Genomic DNA, 8,319 nt, shown 5'->3' on the forward strand with positions numbered 1-8,319 from the left:
AGGTGGACGTCTCCCGAGCACTGTGGTTTAAACCTCGTCTGTCCCTGCTGAAAAGATTTTTTCATAAAACAGCATAGAGCCATAATAATAATGACATAAATAAATGAATCGAGTGCCTGTTGCAACGGGATTATCCATCAACTTCCTCCTGCTGGCATCACTTCTCTGGGGTCTGAGGGGGCACTCTGGTTTTCAGACCAAAACCATTGATGCTGACAAACCATTTTAAGCTGGAGTAAACATTCATTATTCATTCGGCTGACAAGTGTCACTGTTTCCACAATGAGCTGTCAGCCACGCAATGCTTGAAGCCCAAATAATTCATCACTCCCAAGATGCTTTTCTTTCTATGCTTTTGCTCTTCTGGCTGGAAGTTTTAGATTTAAAACCTGCTAATTTAGAACTACACAAGTTTTAAGAAGCCGTCTTCAAATCAAGTCATTGAACAGGTGTTTGTCCTGTCGTTTACAGTGTTAAAACATCTGCTGTCAAAATGAACACATCCAGCCCATTCAACCAGCTGTCACGGTCCACCTTTTTCCTACGCCCCAAGAACCACTTATCCCATTATCTCAGCAAAGTCAGTACCCTGGGGTGTTACCATGACAACATTAATCAGACATGCACCCTGTGATTAGTGCTGGATGACTAATGAAGGCAGGAGTGCGAATGCACTTGTACTGAAGTCATGTGAAGTAAAAAGCCAGGAACGTTCAACGGAACAAATCCACTGAGACGCTCAGCTGTACCAGAACCAGCAGCATCCAGAGCTCAAGCCAATAAAGTGTTGCACTTTAATGCAATTATCACATTTAGTGAGGAGCTCAAATTACACCTAATTTTCTGAAGGACGTTTGATGTTGAATTAGTAAAATGCTCACCTGTAGGTAGCGTGGCCGAGAGGTCCAAGGCGCTGGATTAAGGCTCCAGTCTCTTCGGGGGCGTGGGTTCAAATCCCACCGCTGCCATTTTGGCAGCAGAATTCAGAGAGTTTAAAGCTCCAGCTCCTGGTGCCACACCGAAAAAGATTCTTGGTTCAGTTTCCATGTTGTTGTGTGTCTCACCTGGGCACGTTGGCAGCTCCAGCCGTCCTTCCATTCACGTGTGTTCCTGTTTATGTCCTCTCCACAAAAGAGTTGGGCAAACATTTGAAGTTGAAAGCTAAAATCCTGCTGCCACAGATGAACGCCACATTCATCGCCTCTCTGTTGGAGGTGTCGAACACTCAAAAGATGCAAACTCTTGGAATGTGTTTGCTCTCCAGTACATTTGCTAGATATCCCATGACCAGGACCATGTTTTTTTTTAATCCAAATCATTTAAAACCATTTTAACAAAGTGTTTATGGAAATGCAGCAATAGATTTGGGGCAGAAAGCAGATGGTTGAACCAATCTTCCCACTGAGACACAGAACATCAGTGGGCGAGGCATTTCAGGCTCTGCACCCCTGTGTGGAGCTTAGCTTCCAGCTGTTGTTTGGAAAAATAGTAGCAGAATGCTTTAAATTCATCTAAATGTAGTAAAACTTATAGGACAGCAGAACATGATTGTTGTTACTGAAGTGTAACGTCATTGTTTTCACCATGCTGGTGTGGGCTGTAATGGTCTTTTGCTTATAATATTGCAGAATAAAAGCATTTTTATGGATTCTTGTTAACCTAATTAAACTAATCTTCCCTTTTACGCAAGGTGCGCTCATTAAACTATTGTTGCTGCTTCTTCGGGAGAATGTTTTCTAACCCTACTTCCATCCCATTTTAATGCATCCCCATGAAACCATTTTCTTCTGTCGGTGGCCCTACTGGGGCCTCTGTGGCCCCCATCGAGTGCGGAGGAAGGAAGAGCCGTGAACAGAGCAACCCCAAAACATAACCCCAGATTCCTTGAGTGAGGGCAATGACGACCGTATAAACCCAACACGTTAGAACTGCAGAATCAATAATAACACAACATAAATTATTAATGTGCATCTTCATCGGGTACCTAAGTGAAGCTGAAGACACGCCTCCTTTGATTCCAATACAGTAAAACACATCATGTTGTTAAAGCCTGCTCTGTTTTCTTGGTTTTGGCTCGCTTGAAAGCTCATTTCTCTGTTGCCGGTCTTTGTTTTTGGGACTTGAAAAAACCCATGGAGCAAATCAATAAACTGTGCTCTTTGTTTTCTGCGATTCAACGTCCCCTTGAGGATGAAGTAAAGGGGATGAATAAAGTTCCCAGCACAGCCTTCACATACTGGCCGACTCACAATGTCCACTCCTGTCCACTGGTTAACTAAGAGGGGTAATTTAAGGAGGATAAGTAAAACCAGACTCTTCCTGTTTTGCTCTTGGCCGGCACAGAAAGACAAATTCAAAATCAAAGCAGCTCTCGTGTGACGCTCACGTGCAGGTGAGGACTTATGGTTGGACCAGTGTGCAGCTTCAGCCCAGTCTCACGCTGGACAGGTCAGATTGGAACACTTGTCAGCGACGTGTCATGTACCCAATCGGTGTCAGCGATGGTGTAATCATGCTCTGTTCTACTCTCCTCATTTCTCCTGGTTTGAGTCGATCGAAGTGGGGGGGGCTGTCGCCTCGCCGGCGAACAGGAGCAGGCTCTATTTCAGCCGCTTAGATTGAATCAAGCCTCGACTCTTCACTAACACTGGGTCCACAACCCGCCAGCCTCCCTTTCAGGAGAGAGAAAAGAGAGCGAGAGGGAGCGAGAGAGCAGTCTTGCCGGCCAGTCTGTGGGTTCCATTTCACGACTGCAGATTAAACTGCTGCACTCTGACCTTTTTAACAGCCTTTATTGAGTTTAGCATAGCTCACCAGGGACCTGCTCGGTTCAATAGTCCTTATTTTATCAACAGAAAATAATAGAAGTCTGACCAGCCAAGAAAACTATTCACCTACAAACATACATGACCAAACCTGTGCGCATAGAAATAATACTAATTAACACACGCTTGATGATTCTATTTAACTTTGATAAATCCCAAATGCAGCTGCGGTGTTTTGTTTTAGTGTGTTATTACGAGTTGTTAAAAAATTTCCCCAATTTTTTTTTAATTTTTTTTTTTACAAATTTTCCTTGAAACAAGAAAGCACAAATAAAACATACTCATCTGCATAATTACTCCTCTTTTTTAAGAGCTGGGTCATTTTTGCATGTCCTGTTTGATGACCAGCGCCTCTTCGTCTTCATCGGGACCTTTGAATCAATTGAAGAACTTGGAATGGAGGCAATCAAAGTGTATTTGAGCATCCATCAAGTATGCAAACATGGGAAATGATTTGATTAGGATGGAAATAATATAGCAGAGGGAGACAGAGAGAGACGGAGAGAAAGAAAGAGAAATAGACTGGGGGGGGGGAATTCTGTGTCTAAGTGTGTATTTGCAAGAATTACACTGTGTGTGTGTGTGTGTGTGTGTGTGTTGGTGTTTGTGTGCTCTAAAGGTCAAGCTGGGGTTTAATGAAAGGTCGAACCTCTGGATCAATCCATTTGGTCCACAAAGCCAGCTCCAGCCATAAGCTTCCTGACTGTGCTTGCACCTGTGTGTGCGCCTGTGTGTGTGTGTGTGTGTTGTGTGTGTGTGTGTGTGGGGGGGGGGGGCAGGTCTGAAACCAGCCGCCACAGTAGGAGAGCAGAAATAAATCAGCTGTTTTCTAATTTGAAGAGATCCCTGTTGACAGGCTTTTGTGTGAAGAGCGGCGCCACACGAAGTGTTCAGCCTCTCCAGGTCTTAATGGCAGCCAGGCCGACTTATAGCCTTTTAAGGTTGCTGGCTTCTTTGATCAGATGTTAAAGCACAGCAGAAAAATGTCATTGGCGGGATGAGAAGGTTGGAAGCAATGACATCTTTGTTCAGGTAGAGGTTCTTTCAAGCGCTGTGTTCAGCACCAACAGAGCAGCTTATTTTTCTCCTTTTTCTTTCGATCCAAATATTTGTGAGAAAACCAGAAACCCAACTGGAAGAAGGCAGAATCCATCTGCCTAGAGGAGCAAACCCACCTTGTGTTGCCACAGAAACCATCCATCTCCTCTATATGTAACATTTTACCCCCTTTCATCAGCAGATTTTAAGGGTTTGGCTCACCTTTCTGGTGGTTTCTGAGGACCCACCTTTCTCTGCACAAACTCCAGTTGTGAGTTACTCCAGTGCGACGCAACATTCACGTCAATTCTTCATTTCCTTAGATCTGCCATCTGTTTGGGGGTGTTTCTAATCAATCAACAAGCCACTTGCCTCGAAAATAAAATCATCTGAAATGATCAGTGCTTTTAGTCCCCTTTGTTGTGTTGAGTTTCTTCACTGTGATGCTGTTGTTTTATTCAGGGAGCAGGGAAAATCTGACATGAGAAAACAGTCTTGACAACGAGGTTTTATGCATGTGTAAGTTCATTAGCAGGCTCAGTATTGATTCTGAAACGATCCCAGCTGCCTTCAGGCCAAAGGCTCCTCTCCTCCTGTCAGGACTCAAACTGTGAGTGTACTTCAGCTTCATATATTTCTCCTTAATAAATGAAGCTGCATATTAGTTAAAATACATGTGTGTATACAGAAAGTTCCACAGGGCGGAATTCTTGGAACCTTCCTTTTTTCCCCCACTCTGGCTTCAGCACCCTTCTTGATGCTTATTCTGAATGAGAACCAGGTAACATAAGATGGATGAATGCATTTAGCACAGAAGGTGTCTGAGTCTGGAGTGGACAGGCGAATGCTTCTAATGCAGCCATCTTAGTCGGCCTCATACCTGCAGGTTATTTTCAAAGAGAAAGATGCTTCATCGATATCTGTACACGGTGTCTTTTTCATGGAACATACATCATTTTCTGTATCTCAGTGCCAGCAGCACCTTTGTCATGACAACATCTGAGTGAGACCAGAGAAAAGGAGGCGCAGAGGTGTGCTGATCCATTACAGCCTCGTTAGCTTCAGGCTAATAACCTGCTTTCGCAACCTGCCGGACTTCATGTTCACGTACCCACAGGATTCAAAAACGATTTTAGCTGAACCATTGACACCAAGACACATTTGTGGACCGACACATCTTCATATTTCCATATGTTGCTTTCAAAATATAGAAAAATAATTTTGCAGCCATCACATAAGATCATATAACATGATGTTCATGGCTTAGGGGCCGTTGGTATTTTCCCGTGTGGCCGCCACAGTACTGTAAACTCTACTCTCTCCTCTTACAGCCAACTATTTTGAGCTATGAGCAAGTTTATTTTCTTAGAATTAACGCCTTCTTCCAGGAGGGTGAGAAGAGCATACGTGATGAGGAGTTACAGAAACGTGGTAAACAGAGACAGCAAGGTGATAATAAGTGTGAATGTTGCACCATGGGGATGATTCTAATTAGAATTCCACCGCGCGCGCGTGTGTGCGTGTGTGGGTGTGTGACTGTGTCCGTCCCCACACGTTTGTTTCAACTACTGTTTCAGGCCTTGAACTCATCTTGCAGACCACAGCGAGAGGTCACTTTAAGAAGTTTTATTAAGAAAAAGAAAAACACAACAAGCAGGGTAGCAGCAAAATAAAAAAATAAAATGTCAAAAAAGGGGTCTCCTAACCCCAATAAAAGGTCTTTTTAAACACAACACTGGAGGTAGTATGTGATTTATCACCAAAGAATCAATAACAAACTGGCCGAGTAAATAGTGCAGACCTTGATGAGCTGATGAGGAGCAGGTGAGGAACCATGCAGGGGTGGTAGGGGAATTAGGCCAGACACAGAACATGGAGGGCAGCCAAACACCAGGAGAAGGAAGGAAACCAGCCCAGACTCTCACATCCCAACGACGCCATGAAAGAGTGATTCATGTGATGTCCGTCACATTTAGGATGTCATTTGTTTGCTTTAATATATTAATAATATAAATAATTTAATGATAAAATATTGTGTTAAATGACATTGGTGCTCCTGTAAAGAATAAAACATGTGGAATGAGAGACAAAGAGAGAGAAAAAGAGTGACCAAAATCTGCTAATCTGCTAGTTTGATTTAATTACACTGCTAAACAGCTAAAGTTTGGAACCGGGGGGTCGACAGATGGAGGTTGCAAGAAGAGGAGAAATTGGAAGTAACGGAGCCTGAGCGATGGAGGGGGAGTGTGCCAAAGAGATGTGGTGGAGTAGAAGTGTGTGTGATGGATGGAGGGATGATAGGTGTGATGAAAGAGGGAAGCAGGGAAGCAGATGGATCATTATGACAATACACATGTGTGTGTGTGTCTGTGTGTGTGCTGAATACAGTAGAATGTGTAGAACGTAGCAAGCGCGACTCTGTTTTTAGTGTATTTCTTGCTGTTTTGTTTAGTCGACAGATCAACAAGGCCTTAAAAAACCAGATGTTCCAACAGGGCACCTTTAGGAGGTTTGGTGAAACATCTGGATAAAGGGTGGGCACATCTGGCCCTGCAGAGCAAAACCAGGTATTATAGATTTGACATCATCCAAATGTCTCAAACCATCTGCCTAGAATTGCTAGCTGCTAGTCCACTTGCTCTTTTTGAGCCTATTGATGGTTTTTTTAGAGCCAAACAGCAGCGAATAAACATGGTCACATTTAACACTCAGGAGTTTTTGTTATTTTTTTCGCTGGCCAAATCATTGGTTATAATAAGCGAGCTAATTATTGTGCAGTAATGATACCCACCCTGAACAGCCTATTTAATGTCTTAGCATATAAAGGGGAAAAAGATTGTGAATATCAGCCAGGACTCAGCTAATGACCTAGATGGTTGTCGGTCTTCACCCTACCCTCTGCTAAACGACCACACTTTTTCACATTATAAAATTTGTAAATCCCCCTCCCCACATGTTTTTAGTACCTTTGATTGAGAGAAGATACAGTTTCTCTGTCTTACTGAGTCTGCTGTCGTTCATTCACCTGCCAGGTTTCTAACCCCTGACTTTATTGCCACAGGGATGTTTTAAATTCCTAAAAAGCCCTGTAGTTTATCAGATGTTTCACTCATTTGTCTCTGGCCAGACTGTCAACGTTGCTTTTTCACCCTAACTCACATTTATCCGGCCCTTCGCCGGTCCGCTGTCTCTCAACTCCACCCTCACAGAAGTGATATACCACTCTTTTTGGCGAACGTGCCCCGCAGACCTCTCTATCAGGACTGACAGTGGAAGGAGGAGATCCCCCCCAGACTACCAACCAGCTCACCTGTGGATACCAGCGCCCACTTGCTATGCAAGGCTCACTTTACCTTATCTTCTACCCGTCACACTCGGTCCGTGACCCAGGCCCGCCTGACTCGCTCAGCCGCTCTGCAAGAACTCTTATTGCAATTTCTAAACCCGCTGCCCTTTTTGTCTCAGCGGAAGCTCGCGTTCTCCTCACAAACCTGCCTTTGCTGTCACTAAGTGATCTGGAGGTCTGTATACCCGCATATAGCTCTTCCCTCTGAGAAGCCACAAGGACATGAGTGCACTCGCATTCCTGCAGGTGCAGCAAAATGACATTGTCGCCTCGCGCAGGACTCAACCGCCGGTGTGAAAAATCGCTTCCTTCCTGGAACACTCCTTATCCCTCCCCGAGAAAAGCCCGCAGGTCTCTTGACCCTGATCGTCCTCCTGTCATGTGCAAAAAAAATAACAATCTCTTTCCACCCGTTCCTTCTGGTTCTTGGTTTTGCAGTTGGCCGCCCAGCTTCCATTCAGCCGCGGAAAGAAAAAATCCATCATGTATAACAGTAGATTAAAAGTTCTGTCGATATTCAGATGAGAGAGAGGACGAGAGGCAACAAAGACATGTGTGATCAGGCTTGTAATCCCAAAAGGGAGGCACAGCAGCAAATCTCTACCTCTTCAATGGAAGCTTTTAACCTGCAACTGGGATTGAAACCAGGCAGAGACAGAAAGAGGCTGCTTGCTCCCTCTCAAAGCTCCTTATGGCAGTGGTGGGATTCGAACCCACGCCCCCATAGAGACTGGAGCCTTAATCCAGCGCCTTGGACCTCTCGGCCACACTACCACAGCAAACAAATCAAATCACAGGTCAGATAGGTAGATAGATAGATAGCTAGATAGCTAGATAGATAGATAGATAGATAGATAGATAGATAGATAGATAGATAGATAGATAGATAGATAGATAGATAGATAGATAGATAGATAGGTAGGAGGCAGGCAGGCAGGCAAATGAGCACAGCAGCATGAGGAAAGGAGAAAAGCCTTCTCCAATCAACAGATAGGGGGCAGTGTCACTCTGAACCAAGCAGGAGGAGAGAGGGAGAGAGCAATCAGGAAAGGTGGGAGGCAGACAGAGGGATGGATGGATGATGTGAGACACAGGAGGGGCAGAGAGGAG

At 44.4% G+C, this 8,319-nt stretch overlaps 2 non-coding genes across 2 annotated transcripts; one reads left to right on the forward strand and one right to left on the reverse strand.

The window, feature by feature from the left end:
- Nucleotides 1–886: 886 nt before the first annotated feature.
- trnal-aag (transfer RNA leucine (anticodon AAG)) lies at nt 887–968 on the forward strand. The gene has a single exon. It is a non-coding gene; the product is annotated as a tRNA-Leu (tRNA).
- Nucleotides 969–7,901: 6,933 nt separating this feature from the next.
- On the reverse strand, nt 7,902–7,983 carry trnal-aag (transfer RNA leucine (anticodon AAG)). The gene has a single exon. It is a non-coding gene; the product is annotated as a tRNA-Leu (tRNA).
- Between the last annotated feature and the right edge of the window lie 336 nt (nt 7,984–8,319).

Source organism: Takifugu flavidus, chromosome 16, assembly GCF_003711565.1.
Source record: "Takifugu flavidus isolate HTHZ2018 chromosome 16, ASM371156v2, whole genome shotgun sequence".
Taxonomy (NCBI): domain Eukaryota; kingdom Metazoa; phylum Chordata; class Actinopteri; order Tetraodontiformes; family Tetraodontidae; genus Takifugu; species Takifugu flavidus.